Below are 22,077 nucleotides of genomic sequence, written 5' to 3'. Positions count from 1 at the left end.
TACAATAGGAACTTGTTACATGCTTACTGAATACAAGAAGGTGAGAACCCCTCTGTGCATACAGGACACACAGACCTTCAGGCTGATTTGATAAAAGCCTCCAGGCATGGAGTTAGCACTGGCTGTGCCCTTGGAGGAGACAGAGTGGAAAAAGCTCTCTGAAGCTCACAAGAGGCACTGAGCTCAAGCCCTGGATGGAGGAAGGGAGACCAGATGCCAGTCCTGGCAGGACTCCCCATCCCTTGGGCTCCAGCCCACCTGCTTCTCTATGGTTGCTTCTGCAGGCTCTGGTCATGGATCTGAGCTTGTTTTGAGCGGTCCAGGTCGAAGGCCCCACTGAGGCCTGGGACTCGAGCAGTTGGCCCCAGCAGGAGACACGCTCCCCAGCCTTTGTAAGCCACCACGTAGCATCCGAGCACCACCTTCAGCGCCCTGCTCTCCTTTCCTAGTGTTCACAACGCTCGGCCCGCAGCGGGGCATCGGCCCGCAGGGGGGCATCCGCCCAAGCCAAGCCCCTGAGTGGGCTTGCCAGTTCCTAACACCGATGGAGATGGACACCTTTGCTAAAGGCCAGGATGGAAACTTCCAGAAGGTCAGAGCTGCCGAGCTCAGGGGGCCATGCTAGAAGGGTATGGAACTGGCGGGGGTGCAGTGTATATTCCACACTGTTCTTTAGGATAAGAGACGCCTGTGCCCGTGGACAAATTCTAACCCACTCTTTGCGTTCCTTAGTCCGCTGTTAACTTGGGGGGAAATGGGGGAACAGCACCGCGAAAGGCAAAAATACTGTGCCTGTGAGTTGCACCTGTCCTCTAAAAGCTGCTGAATTTCCCCTCAGTCTTCCTTCGCAGGGGAGTAAGAGGCAATATGAGAACGGCCCCTTTCCCCTCTCGGGTCTCCTTCCTTCCTTCGGACCAGCGCTGCGTCTGAAGGCGCAAGGGCGCCGCGGCCCCGGGGGCCCAGCCGTAGCATCCGGCCCCGGCCCCGCCTCCCGCGGGCTGTGTCGGGAGCGGGCCGCCGGCCACTCAGGAGTTAAAACGGCAGCGGGCCTGGAGGGAGGGGGCGGCGCGGCAGGCAGACGGCGAGGAGGCGCCCGGCGCGGGCTGGGGAGGCCGGGGCGCGGCGCAGCGGCGACGAGAGGCCGCGCGGAGGGCGCGCGGAGGGGCGCGGGCGCCGCGGGGGCCTGCCGGCCGCACCCGCGAACGCGCGGCGGGCGGAGGGAGCGCCGCTCTCGGCCGCCGCCCTCCAGCGGGGCGCGCGGGCCCGGCGCGGGCGGGGAGCGGGTGCGTCTACCGGCGCCGTCACCCCGCTCTGCCCCGGGACCGCTCCCAGGAAAACTCCGCGGCGGGGAGGCGCCCGCGACCCCGCCCCGGCCTGTGCGCGCGGCCTCCCTGAGCCCGGCCCGGGCGGGAGCCGAGGGCGCGCGGGCAGCAGACGGCGCCCGGGGTGAGTGTGCGGCTCGCGGGCGGCCCCCGGGGGCCGGGGGGCCCGCTGGGGAGCGGGGGGCTCGGGCGGGGGGCGGCCGCGCGGGGGCAGGGAAGGAGGACCGGAGACCGGCAAGGTGGCGGGTCGCGCGGGCTGGACCCGAGGAAGGGGCGTCCGAGCCTGAACGCACCCGGAGAGGTCTGAGCATCCCCAAACTGTGGCTGGGCAGAGCGGGGGCCCCGAGATGTCTTGGGGCCGCGAGGTTGGGGGCGGCGTGACGGGGGCGGACTCGCCAGGGAGGGCTCCGGAGCCTGCGGACTTGCCCTCCCCTGGAGCTTGGGCGTCCAAGGTGGCCTTCGTGCCGGTCCGAAGTCTCTGGAGCCCGGCTCCGGGCGGCCGGAGTCTGTGCGCGGCCTCTGCGCGGGGACCTGCGGCGTGGAGGAGGGGCCGGCGCGGGCCGCCGCGGCCGCCGGCCGACCGAGGGTGGGCCAGCCACAGGTGGTGCGTCCGTCCTGCGGGCGGAGGGCGGCGCGGGCTCCTGCTGCCCCGCCAGCGGGGCGCCGCCGGGTGGGGGGAAACTGAGCTCCGAGAATCCCCGGAGGTGCGGGAGACTGGGACCTGGAGGGGGGGGGGCCCGGCGGTGTCGCTGTGCCCCCCTTCTGGCCCTGCCCTTCCTCCCCCACCAAAGGAACAGGAAGGAAAATGTCAGCTGGGCTTTGTGCTCTGTTCTACAGCCTGCCGCAGCTCCCATCTGTTGGAGCCAACGCAGCTTCTAATTGGGCAGCCGGCAGGGTCGGGAGGGGGTGAGCTGGGCGCAGCGCTCGGTTGATAGAGATGGGCCGATTGGGCCCTCTTCTTGAAGACCCCAGAAGGTGGATGGTAGAGAAAACAAACCCCCCTCCCCCAGGTCAGGGGGGTAGAGGTGGCTCCCTGCCAGCTTGGCCATCATCATGGGGAGATCTGGGTCTTTCCATGCGCCCTGATAGCCGCAGGCTCCCCCTTTCCTGACAGCTTGGGATGGGCTCTGGCCCATGTCCTCTTCCTGAATGAGAAGGCACGGATCCCCTCCCACTGCCCACTGCTCATTAAAGCTCTCTCCAACAAGAGCACTGGGCATGGGGTGGGCAGGGCCGTATACAGGGCGCCGAGGCCCCCTTGCCTGTTGTTGTTACAAGAAAGTCACATGTGAGCGGCCTGACCCACTTTCCTGGCTGGCCAGGTGCCCTTGTGGGGAGAAGATGGAAAGAGAGACCAGCGAGGGGTCTGAGCCTTCTGGATACCTTTCCTTCCCCTGGGCTGGCTCACACTGAGTCTCCTTCCCATGGTGGCTGGGGAGGGGCCACCCTCTAGACCTAGGGTGAAATCTCATTGTTTGGAAAGGATGGAGCAAAACGCCTCAGGCTTCAGGATTGGGACCTGCCCAGGGTCTGGCAGATACCTGGCATCTAGGGGCACCCCCAAATCTACAGCCTCCCCCTGCACAGCCCAACCCAGAGGCGACGCTGAGTGGCAGGGGGAACTCAGAAGTCTCGCTAAGATGAATTCCACCCAGGCTGAGACAGCAGATTTCCTGTGGAACTCTCCACAGTTCCTACCCACTCCCCATCCTTATTTCCGGTGCCTCTCCCCCACCGTTCTGCTCCTGTCTTCTTCAGGAGTCTCTTCCTCTCACCCCCCCCCCCCCCAACAGTGTTCCCCTTCCTCTCTCACCCTCCTCCTTCTCCCCAGACTTCTCCCTCCCTCCCAGGCCTGTCTGCACCTTTTCCCCTTCTCTTCTGTAACCTGCAGCTTCAGCCACAAGCCTGGCCGTGCGTGGGCTCCTGGCTTCTGAGCCTCCTAATGGGAACACCTGCGCTGGTAGCTTTGTTGCGTCCCCTTTGCAGGGGCGGAGCCTGGGTGGCCGGCCTGGCAGCTGCGTTCCCCTGGTATCACTCCTGTACCAGGGCATTTGCCCCTCCTACCCTCTCTCTCTTTGTAATTTGAAATGGGAAGGAAAATCCATCGTTTAAAAAAAAAAAAAGCATTCATTCAGCAATTTATTGAGCACCTACTGTGCTCAGCACTATCTTAGGAGCTGAGGATACAGCCTTTAAACCTTTATATCTCAAGGCCAAATTTGTATCTGGACCTCCCACGTGATCAGGTCTCTGCCCACCGGGCTTTTTACCCATTACTTGTGGTGTTGCTGGGGGAGGGGTGTGAACAGTCCTGGTAAATTGTCATCTTTATCATACTAAGTTACCTCTAATGTGACAGGCGCATCTCCTTACAATAAACCAGGTACTGCAAAGCTTACAGACCCGAGGTCATCCTGTCCTTAAGACATTTTTGACCTTCAGGGATGGATCAGTTCATGTCTCATCATTTATCTGGTACGGCTGAATAGAAAGCCGGTGCCTTAGATGGAGAAGGGAGAAAGAAGCATTTATTATTGAGTACCTACTAAGCATCAGTCTGTCAGGAACTTTACAAAAATTATCTGATTCGATCCTCCTAATAACCTTCTAAATTTTGGATTATCATCTGCTTTATAACTGAGGACGTTGAGGACTGTAGAGGATAAGCCACTTGTCCCAGGTCACAAAGGTCTCCATTTTGAAATCACTGCATCTTTGCAGTTCATTTGGCACCTCTGTGTGTGACATCTGGTAACTTATGCAGTTCTCTGAAGGTCACATTTTAACCAAACTTTTCAGAAGCATGCCTTGTCTCCTCAGAATACTAAGATATATAAAGATTAGCTGAATGGTTGCATGAATAAGCTTTCTCAAGGGATCAGGGAAGGCTTCCTGGAGGAGCTGGGACTCTGGGAGAAGAGACAGGGAGGGCAGTGGATCTTCCTGATCCAACATAGGTCTGTGACAAGCTACAGGCGGGCGCGCACACACACACACAGCACGTATGCAGAGACCGCTGTTTTCATTCAGGGTCCATGTGTAGGAGCTTGGTCCGTGGCCAGTCTAATGAATCCGTGCCGCTGGTGTTCTCAGCTTCCTCGGGGAAGTCTGGATTCTAGAAAAGCTCTAAGGCATAGAAAGAGGGTGGAAGGCTTTCAAGCCCGCAAGAACTTTGCGGAAGGACAGGGCCGATGGGTGGAGGCTGAATGGGACAGGAAAGGGGAAGGGTGACCAAGGAACAGACAAAGGCAGGCGACATGCAGGAAAAGACACAGCGGGCAGGACAGACTGCAGTGTACGGTGCACTTGCTAAGAGAGGGCGAGTAAGAAGGATGCCTTTATCTGATACTTTCCAGAGGGCCTTGGTCTCTCTGTCCTGCAGCTCAGAGGCTGGAACATTCACCACGTTAGCCATGTGCAGGCACATGCTTAGCCCATCTTTTCTAAGTGCCTGCTGTGCGTTCAGCCCAGTGCTAGGTGCGAGGGATAGAAACACATCAGGTGTTGCCCCTGCCTTCTCAGAGTTCTAAAGCCGCATCACTGGGGCTTGATCCAGCCCCGTCACTTCTGGCTGAGTGACTTTGGGCAGGTTATCTAATGTCTCTGTGCCTCGGTTTCCTTGTGTATGAATGGGATAATAACAGGACCTACTTCATCGAATTGTGATGATTGAATGAGTTAATACATGTCCTGAGTTTAGAACAGTGCCTGGCATAGTAAGCGCCAGATAAATATTATTCTTAGTATTATTAAGTGGAGTAGTTATCTACTTACAGTAATGAAACAAGTGTATATAGTACAGGGCTTTCCTGGTGGTCCAGATGGTAAAAGTGAAAGTCGCTCAAGCAGTGTCCGACTCTTTGCGACCCCATGGACTATACAGTCCATGGAATTCTCCATACCAGAATACTGGAGTAGGTAGCCATTCCCTTTTCCAGGGGATCTTCCCCACCCAGGGTAAAGAATCCACCTAAAATGTAGGAGATCTGGGTTCGATCCCTGGGTGGGGAAGATGTCCTGGAGAAGGGAATGGCTACCCATACCAGTATTCTGGCCTGGGGAATCCCATGGGCAGAGGAGCCTGGTGGGTACAGTCCACGGGGTCACAAAGAGTCGGATACGACTGCGCAATTGAGCACATACGACGGCTAGTCTTACGTAAGGAAACCAGTGCTATAATACAGGGATCACAGATAAAGAGGTGACTGTGTCTGTCTCCAGTTTACGCGATGGACCTTGGAGGCCATGATACTGGGGCACGGTTTGCAAAGGAGTCAGCCAGGCAGAGGCGGTGGGCCTCAAGGCCCAGGCGCTCGGGACTGCGTGTGGAGGGGGCCGTGCTGCGTGCGTGCTGCCCGCTATGGAGGGCAGGAGCCCCTTGGACACATCGCACTGCAGCCTCTGCTTCCAGTGCTCAGAGCTGGGCTTCCAGTGGGGCTGGCAGGTCACCCGGAGCATCCCGACCTGCGCCAGCCTCATTGGCCTTTGGGCTGGGGGCCTGATGCACCCCTAGGATTGCTAGGATTGGTCTCATCACCATGGCGTCTCAACTGTTCTAAGCCTTCGTCAAGCAGTCTCTGCTCCAAACCCAGAACAGTCCTTGTTCTCTGGCTTCTTGCTCTTCCTGGGGACCCAAGAGATGCCTTGGCCTGAGGGCCTGTCTTAGAAGGTGAGTTGAACCAGGCTTGGCTTAGACTTCAGTTTCTGTCTGTACGTTTCTTCCAACCACACCTTCCCTGCTGCTCAGCGTTTGATGGGCTTGAAGTTCCCGGATGAAGAGCAGGCAGAGGGTTCGTGGGGCGCTGACTGGTATTCAGCCTCCACCTCACACGTTGTGATGGCGTTAATTATAGCAGCTGGCATTTATTGAGCACTAACTATGTGCCAGGTACTGTGCCGCGTGCTTTACCTACATTTTTCCATTAAGCCCTCAAAAAGTACCCCATTAGGTAGGTCCTCCTATTATCCCTAGTTTAAACACCAGGAAACTGAGACTCAGGTTCAGTAACTTGCTCAAGGACATGTCGCTAGAAAAAAACTGAGGGAGGCCTCAACATTCTTTCTGACTGCAGGGCTCCTGCTCCTTACGCCCCCAGAACCCAGTGTTCCCCGGGCCTAGAGGTGCCCTGGTGGCATCCTGCCCGTTCTTCCCACTCCTTCCGACAGTAAGCTGCTCCCCAAAAGAGGGAGATGGGAGGGAGGGGATCTGGGTGTACCTATGGCTGATTCTTACTGATGTATGACAGAAAACCACAAAATTATGCAAAGCAATTAGCCTTCAATTTAAAAAAATTAAAAAAAAAAAAGATGCCCCCCAAGTCCTGTCCAGGCCAGGGGCTGCCTGCCCCGCTTTGGGGACCCTTAAGGAGGGGGTCTCCCTTTTTTTCCCTCAGATGACAGCTCCTGGAGAACCAACATTTTTTCCTTCTGCTTCAGCGAAGTGCCTCAGGGGCCGCATGGAGCCAGTGACCTCAGAGGAGCTGCACCTTAAGAGTCAGTCCCTGGGGACCGACACAGTAGTGGGGCTGGCACAGAGGTGACTTCTGGGAGAGGTCTGCTCCCAGTGGCTCTGGGGAACCAGAGTGCAGAGGCCAGACATGGCAGTGGGAGGGGGAAAGCTTGCGATTAGTGTTGCCAGTGGGGTGTCTCTACAAGGGAGACTCCTGTGTGTTGGGAAGAACAAGAACAAGCAAACATCCTTTTTGCAAACATCTTGCAAGGCAGAGCCTCCAGGAGCAAACATGTGGAAGAAGGGGCAGCGGTTGTTAGGCAGCCAGCGTGGGTCCCCCAGGAAAAGTAGGTCTGTCTTCCCTCATCCCTACCAGAGTGGGAAGAAAAGGGGTGAGGAGAGAGGAAAGGTAGGGAAGGCCATGTTCCTTTACACAGTGTTCTCAGAATGAGCATCGGAGGCAGGTGATGAAAGTGTTTGGCCTGGGAGGACAGGGGTGGTGATGCCCAAGAGATGGAGCGACCACAGGGGCAGCTGATGGGCAGGCTGCAAGTGTAAGCACTGTGTGTGCAGAGGGGAGGGGCTTGACGCTTGACTCTGCCTGGTCCTCACCCTTCACCTTCTCCTTCTCCTTGGACAGCCCTCCCAATGAGATGAAGGTCACTGGGGCTCACACAGCTCCAGGCCTCCAAACAGAAGGTGCTTGCCCAGAGTTGGCCTGGGCTTGGAATTGTGGAACCCATGGGCTTCCCTGATAGTTGGTAAAGAATCTGCCCGCAATGCAGGAGACCCTTGTTTAATTCCTGGGTCGGGAAGATCTGCTGGAGAAGGGATAGGCTACCCACTCCAGTGTTCTTCGGCTTCCCTTGTGACTCAGCTGGTAACAAACCCAGGGAGACCTGGGTTTGATCCCTGAGTTGGGAAGATCCCCTGGAGAAGGGAAAGGCTACCCACTCCAGTATTCTGGCCTGGAGAATTCCATGGACTATACAGTCCATGGGGTCACAAAGAGTCAGACACGACTGAGCGCCTTTCACTTCACTTTCATCTAGGGAGAACCCACAGGATTTCCTGTCCATTGTCCTACTCTGAGCACAGCTGTGCCTCGGCCATCTCAGACCAGGGTGGCGCTGGGTGTCTTCATTCGGCATTTATGAAGCACCTGTGTCAGACACTGGGTACAATAACTGAGCAACCGGAGATGGTCACCCTTACAGAGTTTGTACTTTATTGTCTGAAGTGAAAGTGAAGTGAAGTCAAGTCACTCAGTCGTGTCCGACTCTTTGCAACCCCATCCACTGTAGCCCACCAGGCTCCTCCCTCCATGGGATTCTCCAGGCAAGAGTACTGGAGTGGGTTGCCATTTTCCTTCTCCAGGGGATCTTCCCGACCCAGGGATCGAACCCGGGTCTCCCGCATTCCAGGTGGATGCTTTAACCTCTAAGCCACCAGGGAAGCCCTTATTGTCTGAGGATACAGTAAATAAATAGTACATTGACCCTGAACCACACAGGTTTTAACTGCATTTTGTTTTCCCCAATAGTAAATACTGAAGTACTACATTACCCCTAACATGCTTGGCTGAATCTGTGGATACAGAACTGTAAAATAGAGGGTTGATTATAAATTAAACTCAGATTTTCAACTGTGCAGAGAGAGGGTCAGTGCCCCCAACCCCACATCGTTCAGTAGTCAGCTATGTATTATTAGGTTGGTGCAAAAGTAATTGCAATTTTACATTGTCAAACTTTGCCTATTGATATTGGAATATATTCTTCAATAAATGTGGTTATGTTATACTTCATTTTAATGTGCATTTCTCACTTTATGGTCTTTTGCTAATGACTTATTACTTGCTGTTTGTTTTATATTTATTTTAGACTAGGGAAATGATGTTAGACACAGAGCAAATATGAGCGATTTTCTTGAGTTCAAAATGGGTCATAAAGCAGTAGAGACAACTCACAGTATTAACAGTGCGTTTGGCCCAGAACTGCGAATGGACCTGCAGTGCAGTGGTGGTTCAGAAAGATTTACAAAGGAGATGGGTCCTTGAAGATGAGGAGCACAGTGGCCGGCCATTGGAAGTTGGCAAGAACCAACTGAGAGGATCATCAAAGCTGGTCCTCTTAAAACTGCACGAGAAGTTGCCCAAGAATTCCGTGTCGACCATTCTATGGCTATTCGACATCTGAATCAAATTGGAAAGGTGAAAGCACTCGATAAGTGGGTGCCTCATGAGCTGACCTCGAATCGAAAAAATTGTCATTTTGAAGTGTCATCTTAATCTACACAATAACAACAAACGAGTTCTCAATTGTATTGTGACATATGACAAAAAGTGGATTTTATATGACAACCGGCAACAACCAGCTCAGTGGTTGGAATAAGAAGCTCCAAAGCACTTCCCAAAGCCAAACTTGCCCCCCACAAAGGTCATGCTCATCGTTTGGTAGTCAGCTGCCAGGCCAGTGCAGCTTTCTGAATCCCAGTGGACATCTGAGAAGTATGCTCTGCTAATCCATGAGATTCTCCATAAACTGCAACGCCTACAGCTGGCACTGGTCACCAGAAAGGGCCCAGTTCGTCTCCACAACTCCCGATCCCACGTCGCAGAATCAGCGCTTCAAAAGTTGAACGAGTTGGGGTACGAAGTTCTGCCTCATCTGCCATATTCACCTGACCTTTCCCCAACCCACTTCTTCAAGCACCTTGACAACTTTTGGCAGGGAACACACTTACACGACCAGCAGGAGGCAGAAAAAGCTTTCCAAGAGTTGGTTGAATCCCAAAGCATGAATTTTTATGCCATAGGAATAAGCAAACATTTCTCATTGGCAAAACTGTGTTGATTATAATGGTTCCTACATTGATTAATAAAGATATGTTTGACCCTGTTGTTGTTCAGTCGCTAAGTGGTGTCCGACTCTTTGCAACCGCAGGGACTGCAGCACACCAGGCTTCCCTGTCCTTCACTATCTCCCAGAGTGTGCTCAAACTCAGGTCCATTGAGTTGGTGATGCCATCCAACCACCTCATCCTCTGTCACGCTATTCTCCTCCTGCCTTCAGTCTTTCCCAGCATCAGGGCCTTTTCCAGTGAGTCAGCTCTTCACATCAGGTGGCCAAAGTATTGGAGCTTCAGCTTTAGCATCAGTCCTTCCAGTGAATATTCAGGTTTGATTTCCTTTACAATTGACTGGTTTGATCTCCTTGCAGTCCAAGGGACTCTCAAGAGTCTTCTCCAAAACCACAATTTGAAAGCATCGGTTCTTTGCTCCCAGCCTTCTTTATGGTCCAACTCTCACATCCATACATGACAACTGGAAAAACCAGCTTTGACCAGATGGACGTTTGTCAGCAAAGTGATGTTCTGCTTTTTAATACACTGTCTAGGTTTCTCATAGCTTTTCTTCCAAGGAGCAAGCATCTTTTAATTCCATGGCTGCAGTCATTGGTCACAGTGATTTTGGAGCCCAAGAAAATAAAATCTGTCACTGTTCCCACTTATTCCTCATCTATTTGTCATGAAGTCATGGGACCAGATGACATGATCATAGTTTTCTGAATGTTGAGTTTTAAACCAGCTTTTTTACTCCTTCTCTCACCTTCATCAAGAGGTTCTTTAGTTCCTCTTTACTTTCTGCCATTAGAGTGGTATCATCTGCATATCTGAGGTTGTTGATATTTCTCCCAGCAATCTTTATTCCAGCTTGTGCTTCATCCAGCCCAGCATTTCACATGATGTACTCTGCATATAAGTTAAATAAGCAGAGTACAGCCTTGACATACTCCTTTTCCTATTTGGAACCAGTCTGTTGTTCCATGTCCAGTTCTAACTGTTGCTTCTTGACCTACATACAGGTTTCGCAGGAGGTAGTCTGGTATTCCCATCTCTAAGAATTTTCCACAGTTTGTTGTGATCTACACAGTCCAAGGCTTTAGGATAGTCAATGAAGCAGAAGTAGATGTTTTTCTGGAATTCCCTTGCTTTTTCTCTCAGCCAGCAACAAGACCTGGAGCTGACTGTGTCTCAGACCATGAACTCCTTATTGCAAAATTCAGACTTAAATTGAAGAAGGTAGAGAAAACCACTAGACCATTCAGGTATGACCTAAATCAAATCCCTTTATGGTTTTGCAGTGGAGGTGAGGAATATAATCAAGGGATTAGATCTAGTAGGCAGAGTGCCTGAAGAACTATGGACAGAGGTTAGTAACACTGTACAGGAGGCGGTGGCCAAAACCATCCCCAAGAAAAAGAGATGCAAGGAGGCGAAGTGGTTGTCTGAGGAGGGCTTACAAACAGCTGAGAAAAGAAGAGAAGTGAAGGGCAAATGAGAAAGGGAAAGATATACCCAACTGAATGCAAAGTACCTGAGAACAGCAGAGATAAGAAAGCCTGAAGTGAACAATGCAAAGAAATAGAGGAAAACAATAGAATGGGAAGGACTAGAGATCTCTTCAAGAAAATTAGCGATACCGAGGGAACATTTCATGCAAAGATGGGCTCGATAAGGGACAGAAATGGTCTGGACCTAACAGAAACAGAAGATACTAAGAAGAGGTGGCAAGAATACACAGAAGAACTGTACAAAAAAGAGCTTAATGACCCAGATAACCACGATGGTGTGATCATCACCTAGAGCCAGACATCCTGGAGTGTGAAATCACGTGGGCCTTAGGAAACGTCACTACGAACAAAGCTAGTGGAGGTGATGACATGCCAGCTGAGCTATTTAAAATCCTAAACAATGATGATTGACTTTCCTGTAGCTCAAATGGTAAAGAATCTGTCTGCGATGCAGGAGACCAGGGTTTGATCCCTGGGTCAGGAAGATCCTCTGGGAAAGGGAATGGCAATCCACTCCAGTATTCTTTCCTGGAGAATTCCATGGACAGAGAAGCCTGGCAGGCTACAGTTTGTGGGATTGCAGAGTCGGACACGAGTGACCGACTAACACACAAACAATGATGCTGTTAAAGTGCTGCACTCAATATGCCAGCAAATTTGGAAAACTCAGCAGTGGCCACAAGAGTGGAAAAAGTCAGTTTCATTCCAATCCCAGAGAGTATTTGAGCTTATTTATAATGATATAAAAGTCAGTCCAAAACTGCAATTATGTTTGCACCAACCTAATAGAAAGTTGGCAAGTGCTAAAAAGAAAAATGAAGCCAGGGAGGGGGATAGAAGAGTCTTGGAGGAGGAGGCTGTAGCTCTGTACAGGCTGACCTTGCTGAGAAGGTGACACGAGGAAAGAGGAAGGCGCAGGTACAGGGTCTTGGAGGCAGGGCTGTGCCTAGCGGGACTGAGGAGGCCAGATCTTGGCGAGCTGTGGAGCTGGGCTGGGAAGTTTGTTTTTTTCTCAGAGCGAGGGGAGCTTTTGCAGCGTTTAGGGCAGGAGGTGGTATGGTCTGATCCTTTGAAACCCCAAGGTTGGGGCCATCCATTTCAGTGTTTTACTAGGTGGGAAGGAAGTTCTCCAGGCCTTGAAGCTGGTTTAGTCGATCTGCACTGTCCCCAAAAGTCGTCTCATGAAGGGCATGGCCTCCCAGGCAAGAGCAGGTGGAGAGGAGAGAAGAGAAGGAAACAGCAGACACGGCCTTTACTGGTAAGGAAACCTCCCGGTCATTGGAAAGGCATGACTTACAGTCGCAAGAAATAAAGAGGGAATAATACCAGGCCGGATTTAAAACCAAGTGCCAAACAGTGTGATTTAGACTATAAATGTTATAAGAACTGTGAGCTCTGTGTGGGAGTATATACTTCCCTGAGGAGGTACAGCTGATTTGGGCCTGGAAAACAGGGTAGGGTTTGGATCTGCAGAGAGGAGGACTCTCTGGAGGGGAGTTTGTAGGGTGGGAGGGGGGATGGTGGCCGGGCCAGGGGAGGGTGCATGGCTGCGGGTAAGGTGGCGGGTGTAGAAGCTGCAAGGGCAGGCGTTTGTCTCTGGAGTGGCCCTTCCCAATCACCTGGGTTTCTGGGTCCCCTTTATGCTCTCGGGGAACAGGAGGGCAGCCATTTAGTGTTCTTGGCCTCTCCTTTGCAGAGCCAGTTGCTCTCTGTCCCTTGGAACCTCTTGCTCTTCTCAGCCCCAGACCCAGCTCTCTGGTCATTTTCATGGACCCGCTGTCTCGCAGTCTGGGGCCATCCATGAGCCCCTGGCCTCCTCGCATTCGGGACTCGGTTCTCTGCAATTCCCTTGAGTTCCTTTTTTCTGCCCCGTCTGCAGCCAACTTCTCTTCTTCATTTCTCACTGCCTAGGCTCCTCTTTGGTGGGTTACTCCTAGAACATTACAGTAGTTTGATGTGTAGTGAAATGGGGTCTTCCCTGGTGTCTCAGACAGTAAAGAATCCGCCTGCAGGGCAGGAAACCCGGGTTCGATCCCTGGGTCGGGAAGATCCCCTGGAGAAGAGAGTGGCTACCCTTTCCAGTATTGCCTGGAGGATCCCATGGACAGAGGATCCTGGTGGGCTACAGTCCATGGGGTCACAAAGAATGGGACATGACTGAGCGATTAGAGAGAGCGTGAAATGGAAATGAAATTCTGCCCAGATGTGCCCTCATCCTTCTCTTTGTCCTGGAGAGAGGCTGCCTGGGTTCTGGGGGTCGGGCTTCCTTCTGGAGTATGAAGAGAGACAGCCCTGGGGTGGGGTGGGATCATTGGTGGTGCCCTCCCCTGCCCAGGATGCCGGCCGAGGAGCCCAGGAGCCAAGGAGCCAAGCGTCACTTGGGCGAAGCCTTCTGCCCAGTGGTCCGCTCTCTCTCCTTGGGGCCCCCGGCAGCCTGAGGAAGAAGGACCTAGCACCGTCACCTCCAGGATGCAGGCCTGAGCCTGGGGCTCGCCTGCTGTCCAGAGGAGCTGTAACCAGAGCTGCTTCCCTTCCCTGACCGCATGCACTTGGGCGTTTCACCTCTCTGAGCCTCAGTCTCCTCATCTCTCCATCTGGATTAATAGCACCCACGCCATAGGCTTGTTAATGATCACAGCTGAGTTGTTGAGTGCTTGTGATGTGCCAGAAGCTTTGCTGCATGCGTCTCACTTAATCCACATAATGCTGTGAAGTAGATGTTATTTTCTCCCATTTTGCTGTTGAGGAAACTAAAGCTGGGAAACATGAAGGAACTTGCCTGAGGCCACACGCAGCCAGCATATGGCAGCACCGGAATTCAGCCCCCAGTCTCTGACTGCAGAGCCCTGGTCTCCACCAAGTGAGCTGATGAGCTCATCTGTGTAGAGTGCCTGCGTGGTAGAAGCTCAATAAATGCCAGTTCCTCTCCTCAATCTCTCCAGGGCCGCGCCTCCAAAGAGCAACTTTCCCCTCCTGTGTCACATTTCTGCTCCAGGGTTCCCTGGGGCGCATGATAAAAGTAGGAATGGGGATGAGCCATGGGCTGATACCAAGGGGGAAGAAAAGCTGAGAGAGGGTGAATAATTTTCATAAAATAAAAAAACGCCAGGGCTGTGACTAATACCCAGGGTACCTTTCTCAGAAGTATTTGACTCAGCTCCACTGGATCCCAGGCAGTTTGGCAGAGACTGTCTTGCAGAGGTGAGAACAGAGGTTATGCTGTATGGGAGGGCCACTGTCTCCTCCAGGGCAAGTGTTGATCCAAAGGGGCCTAGAGACGCGCTAGCCGGGAGATTCTAAGACCTTTGCTTTCTGAACTTGGGTGCTGTTTCTTGAGTTTATTACAAATCAGCTGGGGGGCTCCTCTGGATGGATTTAGGAGGCGGACAGTGTTGAGGTCACAGTGAGGGAAGAAGGGGTGCTATCTCTTCATTTTGACTATCAGATCAGGGCAGCTTCTGCACAATATGAAGTGCCGAGGGGTAGGAATGGGTAATGGGGTGCAGAGGAAGCAAGGACATGGCCTCTGGGATCACCTGGTCTGATGGGGGAGGTCATTCACTTGCATGCCTGGATACGCTGCGCACCCAAGTCCATCCAGCCTGACCGGGAGAAAAAACAAGAACAGATGACTGCAGGGTAATGTGGTAATATGTGGATACAGAGGGATGGGAGAGGAAAGAGCTGAGACTGGTGGATTCCCCAAAACAGGGCTCTTCTGGTGGACACAGAGACCTACCTCTCTGCATGCCCTGCTGGGACAGCCGAAGCTGCCAACATTCGCTCTCAGTGGGCAGGCCCTAGAGTTCCTCTGAATTTCTCCCCCAGGGAGAAAAAGAGGTGTCCAGGTCATGGCATTTAAAACTGATGGCAACTGAGAGTCTTCTGGTCATGTGGCTTTCAAACATTGCTAGAAATTGATCCGTTTTTCAAAACAAAGCTATATGTGTGGTAGGTAGAATAATGTGGAAATGAGAAATAGATTTAAGGGCCTAGATCTGATAGATAGAGTGCCTGATGAACTATGGACAGAGGTTCGTGACATTGTACAGGAGACAGGGATCAAGACCATCCCCATGGAAAAGAAATGCAAAAAAGCAAAATGGCCATCTGAGGAGGCCTTACAAATAGCTGTGAAAAGAAGAGAGGTGAAAAGCAAAGGAGAAAAGGAAAGATATAAGCATCTGAATGCGGAGTTCCAAAGAATAGCAAGAAGAGATAAGAAAGCCTTCCCCAGCGATCAATGCAAAGAAATAGAGGAAAACAACAGAATGGGAAAGACTAGAGATCTCTTCAAGAAAATTAGAGATACCAAGGGACATTTCATGCAAAGATGGGCTCGATAAAGGACAGAAATGGTATGGACCTAACAGAAGCAGAAGATATTAAGAAGAGGTGGCAAGAATACACGGAAGAACTGTACAAAAAAGATATTCACGACCTGGATAATCATGATGATGTGATCACTAATCTAGAGCCAGACATCTTGGAATGTGAAGTCAAGTGGGCCTTAGAAAGCATCACTACAAACAAAGCTAGTGGAGGTGATGGAATCCCAGTTGAGATATTTCAAATCCTGAAAGATGATGCTGTGAAAGTGCTGCACTCAATATGCCAGCAAATTTGGAAAACTCAGCAGTGGCCACAGGACTGGAAAAGGTCAGTTTTCATTCCAATTCCAAAGAAAGGCAATGCCAAAGAATGCTCAAACTACCACACAATTGCACTCATCTCACATGCTAGTAAAGTAATGCTCAAAATCCTCCAAGCCAGGCTTCAGCAATACGTGAACCGTGAACTCCCTGATGTTCAAGCTGGTTTTAGAAAAGGCAGAAGCTGGATCATGGAAAAAGCAAGAGAGTTCCAGAGAAACATCTATTTCTGCTTTATTGACTATGCCAAAGCCTTTGACTGTGTGGATCACAATAAACTGTGGAAAATTCTGAAAGAGATGGGAATACCAGACCACCTGACCTGCCTCTTGAGAAATCTGTATAGTTAGAACTGGACATGGAACAACAGACTGGTTCCAAATAGGAAAAGGAGTATGTCAAGGCTATATATTGTCGCCCTGCTTATTTAACTTATATGCAGAGTACATCATGAGAAACGCTGGACTGGAAGAAGCACAAGCTGGAATCAAGATTGCCGGGAGAAATGTCAATAACCTCAGATATGCAAATGACACCACCCTTATGGCAGAAAGTGAAGAGGAGCTAAAAAGCCTCTTGATGAAAGTGAAAGAGGAGAGTGAAAAAGTTGGCTTAAAGCTCAACATTCAGAAAACGAAGATCATGGCATCTGGTCCCATCACTTCATGGGAAATAGATGGGGAAACAGTGTCAGACTTTATTTTCTTGGGCTCCATAATCACTGCAGATGGTGACTGCAGCCATGAAATTAAAAGACGCTTACTCCTTGGAAGAAAAGTTATGACCAATCTAGACAGCATATTAAAAAGCAGAGACATTACTTTGCCAACAAAGGTCCGTCTACTCAAGGCTATGGTTTTTCCTGGGGTCATGTATGGATGTGAGAGTTGGACTGTAAAGAAAGCTGAGCGCAGAAGAATTGATGCTTTTGAACTGTGGTGTTGGAGAAGACTCCTGAGAGTCCCTTGGACTGCAAGGAGATCCAACCAGTCCATTCTGAAGGAGATCAACCCTGGGATTTCTTTGGAAGGAATGATGCTAAAGCTGAAGCTCCAGTACTTTGGCCACCTCATGCGAAGAGTTAACTCATTGGAAAAGAGTCTGATGCTGGGAGGGATTGAGGGCAGGAGGAGAAGGGGACGACAGAGGATGAGATGGCTGGATGGCATCACGGACTCGATGGATGTGAGTCTGAACTCCGGGAGCTGGTGATGGACAGGGAGGCCTGGCGTGCTGCGATTCATGGGGTCGCAAAGAGTCGGACACAACTGAGCGACTGAACTGAGCTGAACTGAAAGATGCTCACCTCCTGATCTGCAGAACTTGTAAATTTGTTATGTTACGTACGGGGCAAAGGGAATGAAGGCTGTGAATCAGCTGACCTTAAAATGAAAAGATTATCCGGGATTATCCACGTGGGCCCAGTGTTATTATCACAAGTCCTTTGAATGGGGAGGAGTGGGCAGAAGTCAGTGTCAGAGTGACGAGGTGTGAGGAAGACTGGCCGTTGCTAGCTTGGAAGGTGGAAGGGGCCATCAGCCATGGAATGCTGCAGCCTCAAGAAGCTGGAAAAAGTGTGGAAACAGGCTCTCCCTGAGACTCCAGGAAGGAACATGTACCTGCTGACATCTTGATTTTTGCCCAGTGAGACCCATTTGGACTTCCCAGATGGTGCTAGTGGTAAAGAGCTTGCCTGCCAAAGCAGGAGAAGTAAGAGACGCGGGTTCGATTCCTGGGTTGGGAAGATCCCCTGGAGAAGGGCATGGCAACCCACTCCAGGATTCTTGCCTGGAGAATCCCATGGACAGAGGAGCCTGATGGGCTACAGTCCGTGGGGTTGCAGAGTCAGACGTGACTAAAGCGACTTGGCACACACGCACGAGACCCATTTTGGACTTCTGGCATTTCGAATTGTAGACAATTATGTTACTTTAAACCACTAAATGTGTGGTAGTATGTTACCGCAGCAACAGGAAATTAATGCCGGCTGCTGTAGCTAGAGCAATGCTGAACCGCAGCCCCACTGTTCAGCCTCCTCCTGATCCGCAACTGGAGGAGTCTCTCCAGAACTAGAGGCTCAGCAGAGCCTTTTTGGGGTACACTGTGTCTGGAACACAGTCTGGTTATTTTCCCAATGATGATGTCGAGGCCCAGAGAGAAGTGGCTTTGTCAGAGGTCCCCCTAGACTGGTGTTCAGTCCAGAGCCTGCTCCTGTCCTGTCAGAGATCTCGGGTGCTGACCACGTTCATTCCCATCTACTCATCCGTTTGTGGCCAGTGGATGTGTGTGCTAAGCCCTGGGCCCAAGCGCATGTGAGTTCCTTGTTCAGGAAGGTGGGAGAGGGTGGTTGAGCGTAGTCCTGCCCTCAGCCCTCAGGGGCTTCTTCCTCCAGATTCAGGCCAGCCGCTCAGGTTACTCAGGTGTCAGCCTTCCTCCCTGGGGCTGGTCCTCCTCCGGGCAGAGCGGCAGCTCTCTGAAGGGAGGGGCTGACTGATGGCCCGGCTGCTCCTGCCCTCTGGCAGCGCGCAGGGCCTGGGGGAGGGCGGGGGGCTTGGCCTGCTGCCCCCACAGCCCGCGCCCTCTGGGGCCGCCTCTCCCCTCTGCCGGGCGGTTCGGCCTTGCCAGCCCTGCACGCAGCACACCGGGGCCACAGGCCGGTCCCCGGGGCTGCCAGCTCCTGGTGCCGGTCTCCATGGCAACCCCACATTTGCTGTTCTGGTTCCTAATGACTTATTGGCATGTGTGGTAATTTGCAGAGCTTGGCAGGCAGAGCTAGGGGCGTTTGTGGGGGAGCGGAGGGGGGTTTGGCAGTGGGGAGGGGGTTCAGGTTTGGGATGGTAATGGAGGCATGCTTTCCTTCCCAGCCCACCCTTCCTGTTCTCTGCTAATTACCACCTGCAGCAGAGGTCCTTCAGGTCCAGGGACCCCTCTCTGAGGAGCATCAGCTCTCTGCAGGCCCCTGAGATGCAGATGGACAGACAGATGTGGAGCACAGCTGCTCACCTGTCAGGCAGTGGCGGGCAGGCTTGGACTGACAGCCGTGTCCATCCATGCAGGTCAGACCACTTCTGTTTCCTGACGTCTCTGGCGTGCTCCCTGGACCCTGAGAACAAGGTCCGTCTTGGACAGAGAGTCTCTCCACCTTGTGGGGAGGGGACAGGGTTGGTTTATCCACAGGACAGCTCTTTGCTGCGTCTTGGCCTCACACACTCAGAGAACCAAGCCAGGCCGTGCTAAGTGGGATGCCAGCTTGCATAGGCAGTGGGCGATGCAGCCGAGCAATCAAAGTGGGAGGGGTGAGCAAGGGCCTGACCCTCTGCGCCTCTCTTCAGCAAAGCTTACCCAGCCTCAAAACCGCTCCCCCGGGCAAGGCAGCGGGGAGCCTCGCCTGTGTGCCGCACAGTCTTCGCCCTTCTCTGCCACCATCTTCGCTTCTGTCTTCATTCTGGTCTGTTTAGGTGAGAGGTAGCTTGGTGTGTTGAAAAGAACACCATCTTTAAAGTTGGATGCATCTGGGTTAGTGTCCCAGAGCCACTGTCTACCACTTCTATGACTTTGGACATATAACCTCTCTTTGAGCCTCAGTTTGCTTATCTGTAAAATGTGATTAACAGACCCATTTCACAGGGTTCTGGAAATGAAGCCAGCTCACACATCAACAATTGGCATATAGTAGTGTGCTGTGCTAAGTCGGACTTTGTGACCCCATGGACTGTAGCCTGCCAGGCTCCTCTGTCCATTGGGATTCTCCAGGCAAGAATACTGGAGGGGATTGCCATGCCCTCCCCCAGAGGATCTTCCCAACCCAGGGATCAAACCCAGGTCTCCCACATTGCAAGCAGGTTCTTTACTGTCTGAGCCACCAGGGAAGCCCAAGAATACTGGAGTGGGTAGCCTCTCCCTTCTCCAGGGGATCTCCCTGACCCAGGAATCGAACCAGGGTCTCCTGCATTGCAGGCAGATTCTTTACCAGCTAAGCTACCAGGGAAGCCCCTGGCACCAATAAATATCAAAGAATTTAAGAAATAATCTTTGATCTGTGCCAGTAAATAGGAGCAATGTGATCAATAATTAAAACAATTCTGGTGGGCTTGGTCAAGTTTTCTTTTTTAAGTATTTGAAAAAGAGTCTTCATTTATTCAGTAAATATTTACTGAGTACCTACTGTGTACAAAGTCCTGAGCCAGATGCCGGTCTTTCCTAATATTATGATTAGGGCGTAGCTAGGTTGTCTGTGCAGTCCCTAAGCATTAGTGTCAGACAGGAGGTGGGGGGGTGCTGAGGAGGGCTGGTGCAGAGAGAGGGGAGCCCAGGGTCAGCCTCGTAGTGCTCTTCTGTGGGTCTGCGAGGAGTGGCTGGCCCCAGGAGAACGGTCTGCACTGTGAAGGCTCTTTCTGGGTCAGGTGCCCTGAGACATTCCGCCTGACTCCTTGGAAATGGGGAGCCTCTTTTTAGAACTGGGAAGTCTGTGCAGGAGCCAGGAGGAGGTTGCACCTCCACTTCCAGAAGCTGCTGCGGAGGCTTGAGGGGGCCTCCCACGACCCCCGACCCCCAGGCCCAGGACGGAAGAGGAGCAGACAGCTGCGGCTCACCTGGGCAGCTGGGTGGATCCCGGCCCTTCAGCTGCTGCTGGGAGGGAGGCGAGGGGGGCAGGAGGGAGCTGGGGACTTGGCTTCCGTCTCTGCCAGCAGATGGGCTCCTGCCTGCAGCCAGAGTTGGTCTGTTCTTCCGTGGGCCTCCCCACAGCCCCTTCCGAGACGGCGCGCCGAGACGGTGGGGCCTGGAGAGGCTGGCCCACGCCTCCCCACCCTCTGGTGCACGGAGCAGCACACAGGCGTGATGACGGCGGCTCAGGAACTCTGGCTCGGGGCTGAGGGCATCTGTGCCTGAGCACACCTGCAGCCCATCTGGGGCTCCCTACCGTGGACTGGGGAGCGCTAGCTTAGCCAGTTCCCCAGCCTGTTTTTACTGATGTGAAATCTGAGGCCTGGGGAGGGGGAGGGACCCACCCAAGGCCACAGAGCGTGTCAGTGCCATTAGGACTGGTGTTCATTTGACCTCTGGCCCTGTGCTCTCTGTTGCCTCTTCTCAAGACTCTCTGCTTTCCTTTCTGACCTTCCACTCTGGAGAAAGTACTTAAGGTGCAAGGGAATGTAATTCCCCTAAGAGACCATTCTTCCCCAAATCTCATAAAATTAGGCATCATCTCTACCTCCCCCTGTCATCACCAAGCGGCCTCTTGTTCGTAGAAGCCTTTGGTATCTGCCCCTAGGCATCCTCCCCTGGAACAAGGCTGTCCATCGTTCAGAGTGAGCTCAGTGACTCAATGGGCAGTGAGTTCTACCCCAAGGCCCGTCAGCCTCTTTACGGGCCTCCCCCTCAGCCGGCCACTCCCAAGGTCACACACCAGATCTTGCCCTTGCCTGGAGGTCACCTGATGGAGTCCCCCGCCTTCTGGCCACCACCTCCTAGTCCCCCAGCTTGTTATCTCAGACTCCCACGCAGCCATTTTTAACCTTGTTGAGACCTTTGGTTCATATGGATGTAGGTCCTTTGGGACCTGTGTTCTGGAGTCTTCGGGCCACTGGTACCTCTACTGTCTGGCCATCCGTGACCTTCATCTGCCTACTCTTCTTCGAATCCAGAGAGATTCCATGTTCCATCACTTTAAGAACTCTCCTGCCAATATCCTAAACTCTGCTGACTGTCTGTCTGCTTACTGTCCCCGTCTGGCAAAGTCCCAGTTCTGGATTAACCACTCTTATCTGCTGCTTTCTGCCTGCATCCAGTCAACAAACCTGCTAGAAAAAGACTCAAAACGAGGCAGATTGGGACCTGTAAAAATTCACCATCGCCAACCCAACTTACTCTGCAGAACTGCCCGGTGTTCCTACCACATTCCTCTGGTTATCTCCCTCTCAGCTCTCCATGATGACTAGTTCACACCTTCGTTCCCCAAACTCTACCTACGCCCTCACTCTCAGCTCAAGACCTCGCTTCCTACTTCCTAGAGACACAGAAGCGTCAGGAGAACACCCTCAACTCTTTGATCAAGCCCGGAAGCCCACCTGCCTCTGCCCAGCCCTGCTCCTCCCGCCTGCCTGAGCCGAGGCGGGAGGCCGTGTCGCCCCCGCGGCCCCGCTCCTGCTCCGACTGTGCGGCACACCCTGTCCTCTGGTCTCGGAACGTCCTCCCAGCCATCCTCACGCCTCTCCCGTCCCCGGCGTCGCTGGGGGCCAGCACGAGCCCCCGTGCTGCTTAGGGGCCAGCACGAGCCCCCGTGCTGCTTAGGGGCCGCGCGG

General features: G+C 52.9%; 1 protein-coding gene across 1 annotated transcript in view; it reads left to right on the top strand.

Moving 5' to 3' along the window:
* Positions 1–1,410: 1,410 nt before the first annotated feature.
* LRRN2 (leucine rich repeat neuronal 2) overlaps positions 1,411–22,077 on the top strand; it is a 63,851-nt gene continuing 43,184 nt past the window's right edge. Inside the window, exons 1-2 of the mRNA XM_052653938.1 lie at positions 1,411–1,446; positions 12,226–12,381. The gene's annotated coding sequence lies outside the window, so the exon portion shown is untranslated. The remainder of the gene's footprint in view (positions 1,447–12,225; positions 12,382–22,077) is intronic.

The sequence above is a fragment of the Budorcas taxicolor genome, chromosome 16 (assembly GCF_023091745.1).
Source record: "Budorcas taxicolor isolate Tak-1 chromosome 16, Takin1.1, whole genome shotgun sequence".
Classification (NCBI taxonomy): Eukaryota; Metazoa; Chordata; class Mammalia; order Artiodactyla; family Bovidae; genus Budorcas; species Budorcas taxicolor.
The sequence above is the reverse complement of the archived record's forward strand: the minus strand, read 5'-3'. Positions and strand labels throughout refer to the sequence as shown.